Source organism: Anomaloglossus baeobatrachus, unplaced genomic scaffold, assembly GCF_048569485.1.
Source record: "Anomaloglossus baeobatrachus isolate aAnoBae1 unplaced genomic scaffold, aAnoBae1.hap1 Scaffold_604, whole genome shotgun sequence".
Lineage (NCBI taxonomy): Eukaryota > Metazoa > Chordata > Amphibia > Anura > Aromobatidae > Anomaloglossus > Anomaloglossus baeobatrachus.
The window spans coordinates 23,572-29,571 of record NW_027444969.1 but is presented as its reverse complement, the minus strand read 5'-3'; the positions used below and the strand labels follow the sequence as shown (position 1 = coordinate 29,571).

Sequence of the window (6,000 nt, the reverse complement as noted above, 5' to 3'; positions counted from 1 at the left end):
GACATAGCAGAGTTGGTCAAGTTGAGTGGAGATGAGTTTGCTATTTGGCACAGCTTTTTGCATCAATAAAGCAAGTAAAAGGTGTGAAAGATAAAAAAAAGGGTGAAAGTGTGTAAAGTGAATTGGCCAAATTGAGGTGCATATAAAGTTTTTGCTTTCTTTCAATTCACTAATGGGGCTCATTTGAATCAGGTGAATTGAGTTCTGCTTTTGGAAACTGGGTTAAGAAGGGGTGCACCGGTCCTGGAGGTACTGCAATACCAGGTCAATGCGTGGAGTGGACAGAGCAAGATTTTTTCCATCTCCTTGTTCTAAAAATCCATTTAATATATGGTCCCCAGAGAGGGGACGTATCAGATATTAAACTGATAAGAACAGATTTAATTTTTTTTTTTCTGTTTATCAGTAGGACTTCAAAATAACAAAGGTGATCGCCTCCCGTTGCCTGGGAACCGTCCAGGCACAAGAGGGCTATGTGTCACCAGAAGGCGCACACACTTCCTCAAGGCCGGCAGACGTGCAATCCCAGGCACCTTCCAGTACCGACCAAGGTAGCGTCCTCCGAAACTACACTTGATCTTAGCCAAAAGGCCGAGAAGCTATAACCCGAATTGGTTACGGCCTTGAGTGGCACCCTGGCCTATACCGGACACATCTTAGGGAGAGGGAGACAAACCCACGCCTACAGAAGACATTTTGTCACCCAAGCCAACCCTTGAAAAGGCTGTTTTGCAGAGCAAAAACAAGAAGAATGGTCCTTTTTGCAGCCGCCGCCCACTGCAATGAATCTGAATAACTCCTCCTTTTGGACACAAGCACCTCCCCTCCCCCTTGCAGTCTTTCCAATTCATGATACAAAAAGACGGACGGACAGGACAGGACAGGACAGGCTGCCTGACTTTCCGTCACTGCCACCCTTTGCCATCCTTGCCCGTAGAAAGCCCTTTCATCATCCCCAAACCCTAATCTTTTCCCTTCCCTTCCCAGATGCGTCTCACTCCCTTTCATTAGGAAGTGAGCGCAGCCTTTTCTCCGTTCTGCACATGCGCGACGTTAAACACAAATGCGCAGGCGTGCGTTCCATTACCCTCACTGCATTCCACTCCCATACAGGAAGTGGGCGCAGTTATTACTACGGTCGCACATAAAAGAACCCACGGCCACCACTGCACATAGCTGACTCCACCACAGGACACCCACTTCTACACCAACGCAGGTAAGACAGGATCGGCACCTCTATGCTCCCGTTACAATCAGGCTCAGTCACCATGTGATAACGCTCTCAACTCTTTAGTTGCAGGCTCCCCTTGCTTCACCTCCACTGGCTGTGCTGCCATTTCCTCTCCCACCTGGAAGGTATACTTTATTCCACTATTTTCCTGTTTCTCTCTTCCCCCTTTTCCCATAACCTACTTTTATCTGCATCTGTGGGGTATCTATATGCTATTTACATCATAGTTTTATTCATTAATATGGAAGGGAAGAGTGCCCATGAGAGTGTTGAACTGCGGAGAGCAAGAGATTAAGCTGCTCCGATTTGCCACCATTGATAAGCTGTTCTCAGTAGATACACATGCTATCCAAACAGCAGCATCCACCATTGCTTCAGCCCACCCATTCAGTGACAGCTCACCAAGTCAGCCAGAGGAGTGGTGTAAGGAATTACACGTAGGCACTGACTCCACACCTTCACATCACAAGAAGGGGGTCTACAGGCTAGTGCAAGAATACGAGCAAGTCTTCAGCAAACATCCGCTAGACTTTTGAAGAATAAAAGGGGTCAAACACTACATCCCCACAAGTGCACACCCACCCATCAAAGAGAGATATAAGCCAAAACTACCTGCACATTACCAGTGTACCAAGGACATGTTGAGCAACATGAAGGAGGCTGGGGTTATCCGTGACAGTTGTAGCCTCTGGGCAGCTCCGTTGGTCCTGTTAAAGAAGAAGGACAGCACCACTCCCCTGTATTGAGGAATAGCTAGCTGCATTGAGAACTGCAAATTATTTTTCTACCCTTGATCTCACTAGTCGCTATTGGCAAGTGTCCGTTGCTGAGGCAGACCGGGAGAAGACCGCCTTTGCCACCCCGATGGGTCTCTGCGAGTTCAAAAGCATGCCCTTCGAGCTGTGCAATTTGCCAGGAACCTTCCAGAGGCTGATGGAATGCTGCTTGGGACACCGAAACTTTGAAACGGTACTGCTATACCTTTATGATGTTATTGTTTATTCTAAAGCAAACAAGATTTTAGGGTGTATAAAAAGGGAGATTAGATCCGGTGATCCCAACGTATTGTTACCCCTCTATAAATCACTTGTAAGGCCACATCTGGAATATGGGGTAAAGTCCTGAGCAGGTTGATAACCATTGGTTTGAGCATGGTAGGGTGTAGTGCGCATCTTCCTGCATCGGTAAAAGCTGCAGAAGTCCTTGAAGATTTCCGCTTCAAAGGCTGTGCCTTGATCTGTGAGGACTCTCTCTGAGTAGCCATGAGGTCTGCATAAGTGTGCTTGGAAGACCTTCGCTGCAGTATGGGCCATTAGATCTTTGACTTGTACCACAACCATAAATCTCGAGTAGTTGTCTACCATCGTAAGTGCATACGTGAGCTCGCCTCGATATTCTGCAACAAAACTCCCTTTTTCGATTTCAGTTTCAGCAAACACTCCTCTTCCTGTAGAAAATATTTATCATTACCTAAGACAGTCATTCTAATGCATGACAATATTAAGGCAATTTAGTTAAAACTTGTTTTAACTCACCTTTAAGGGGATTGATGTATTTCATGGTCAATCCAGGTTTGTCAGTGATGGCACTGACATAATGTATGGCGTCTTTTTCGGGCGTTATCCTTTGCCTTTTCATTGTGAAAATCCAGTTGCCTATATCAAAGCAAATTCTACTACTTGTAAAGTATGCAGAAAATGAAATGTAGAACATATAACATCAACTGCTTAGGAACGCATCATAGGTTAGTACTTAAAAGGATATTGTCATGTTCTAGTCATAATGCAAGCTGGACATTTTTCATGTTACCCTGTAATCGCCGGCCTGTTCTAATGCTCACAAGCCAAGATATAGGCTCAGCTGCTAAGGCTTCCCTCTGCCTTCTGAATGAAACTTGAATATGTCTGGGTCACTGTGTATATAGCAGGTGCTCAGAAAAAATAAGAGTCAATTCAATAGAAATAGCTCTGGCACACTATAGTGATCAATAACGTAAGAAAAGAACTCTTGGAATGCTGAAAATTCTTTATTTGTGCAAAAGGATAATTCATCCAACGTTTCGACCTTGTTTTTAGGTCTTTATCAAGGATAAAGTTATCTAAGATCATAAAGGGTTACAAAACCATATAAACACGTAATTAGTACATAGTACAACATAACAGTACAATATATTGCTACTTGAGAGTACAATGGGTCAAATGACCATGATGCACATACAAAAAATTTTTCCAAAGCCATAGTGAAAACATTTGTACTGAGGAAAGAAAATTTCCACATGACCTATCTGGAGAAACATTCTGGATCAAACAACCAAAAATAGTCAAGCAGGTAAATACACACCTATATGGATAACAGGATGATATGTGTTCAATTGTATAGCGTCATTGCCATTAAGGTACAAATGGAAAACTTGCAATCCTATATAGTGAAGGAAATGAACACATATCATATCAAAGAACACAGGAACATGGGTGTGAGAAAAACCTCAATGTTTATACTTTGTTCTTTATAATGGTGTGAACATGTATATGTCTCAGTACCTTATGCACGTGAGAATTCTAGTGAGTAGATCATGAAAGCCTATTTCAGAACTGGAATCGGTAAATAATTGTAGGTGGAATCTAAATGAAAAGATGGTACAAGTGTTATCATGACACGTGGGCTATAACACAATGGACCGTGTGACAAAGAAGAAAGGAGAGAAAGAAGAGGAAGAAAATGCAACTACCTGTAACATTACGTGATAGTCACTGGTAAGTATCACTTGACAATTCAAATGAAAAAGGATTCCTTTATTAAAGGGTTCTCAGTCGCCTCAGGATCATGAAATACTAGGGTAAATGATATGAGAATGGGTAAGAAGCACCACTAAAGGAAATATGAGATGCAGGACATATATCTATAAACCCCTGAACTACATGATAGAAATAAAAAGAAGAAAAAAGAAAAAAAAGAAGAAAGAAGAAGAACACATAGAATGCGGAAAGAGAATGGGTACAACTACCTGAGTTACTGCAGGGAGGCCCCTGGTTGGTATTGTGAGGGTTAGTGGAATTCCTTCACTGAAGGGTTCTCAGTTGCCTCAGGTTCGTGAAAAATGCTATAGACAAATAATGCCCGGAGAAAAGGGGTTTATATGCAGCGAATAATGGTAATACAAGGTACATGTGTCACATGTAATAGTATATATATATATATTGTACTAAGCTCTACACCAGAAATAGAAAGTAGTCCCTCTGCCTTCTGTCTAGGTGCCCTGAGTTATGTCCTGTAAACTGTCACAGGGACCCAGACACACATGTGTAGTAGGGGAATATCCCTGCTGAGATGCCAGTGCTAGAGCACTCGTTTGCTGTGGAGTTGAACGCTATGTGAGCAGTTCTTACCTTCAATGAGCAGAAGTCTCTTTTTTCAGATTTCAATATCTCTGTGGGTATCTGGCAGAAATATGGAATACTCTTTACTGCTAAGACCCTGTACACCACTCCCACTAAAGGGGGCTTTACACGCTGCGACATCGCTAATGCGGAGTCGTTGGGGTCACGGAATTTGTGACGCACATCCGGCCGCATTAGCGATGTTGCTGCGTGTGACACCGATGAGCGATTTTGCATCGCTGCAAAAACGTGCAAAATCGCTCATCGGTGACATGGGTCTCCATTCTCGATTATCGTTACTGCAGCAGTAACGATGTAGTTCGTCGCTCCTGCGGCAGCACACATCGCTCCGTGTGACACCGCAGAAACGAGGAACCTCTCCTTACCTGCCTCCCAGCCGCTATGAGGAAGGAAGGAGGTGGGCGGGATGTTCCGGCCACTCATCTCCGCCCCTCCGCTGCTATTGGGCGGTCGCTCAGTGACGTCGCTGTGACGCCGCACGGACCGCCCCCTTAGAAAGGAGGCGGTTCGCCGGTCACAGCGACGTCGCCGGGCAGGTAAGTATGTGTGACGGGTCTGGTCGGTGTTGTGCAGCATGGGCAGCGATTTGCCCGTGTCGCGCAACAGATGGGGGCGGGTATCCACACTAGCGATATCGGGACCGATATCGCAGTGTGTAAAGTAGCCTTTTATAAACTGTGTAAAGGATTTTAAGTAAAAATCCACAATAAACCAGCGCTAGATGGGTTTTTATAATTTTATTAATAGACCACAAATAAAAAAATTTTTGCTATCCTTGTTTCAAGACAGAGTATTTGATAATATACAATACACTGATTATTACTAAAACCAAGGACCACATAAAACAAGGACCACATAAAATAAAAAATGAAAGTAATGAGAATAAAATTCTTTTGTATAACCAATTAACTTCGAGGTGATACAATATTCACATTGATTTAGTTTTACCAGTCTAATGTAATGCCCCGGCCGGTGGCATATATTTTGTTTGGTTAATAATTTAGACTTATACAATGAAAGATGTACTATACCACCCCTGGCTAACTTACAAGTTTTAAGTTGTACAATATAAGTTTGCGACGTTATATTCATATATAGGAAGGCAAACAATATTGGCAATTTAGTGGCACCCACCATACGTAATCTTACAGCACCTAATAAGGGAGGATTATTTGGCCTGAAAGGTTTTTTTCCATGCAAAAGCTGTATAGTATGTAAGAATACAAAAAATATTTCACGGAAATCCTTCTTACAGGGGCAGTCAGAAGTCATGATTAGAGAATTTATTACATGTCAATCAAAGGGAGTAGTATATTGCATTCAATGTCCCTGTCAGAAAAAATACATTGAGAGAACTATTAGACCCCTATG

At 43.0% G+C, this 6,000-nt stretch overlaps 1 pseudogene; it reads right to left on the bottom strand.

Annotated features, from left to right (window-relative positions):
• Positions 1–227: 227 nt before the first annotated feature.
• On the bottom strand, positions 228–432 carry LOC142285656 (U2 spliceosomal RNA; annotated as a pseudogene).
• Positions 433–6,000: the final 5,568 nt, after the last annotated feature.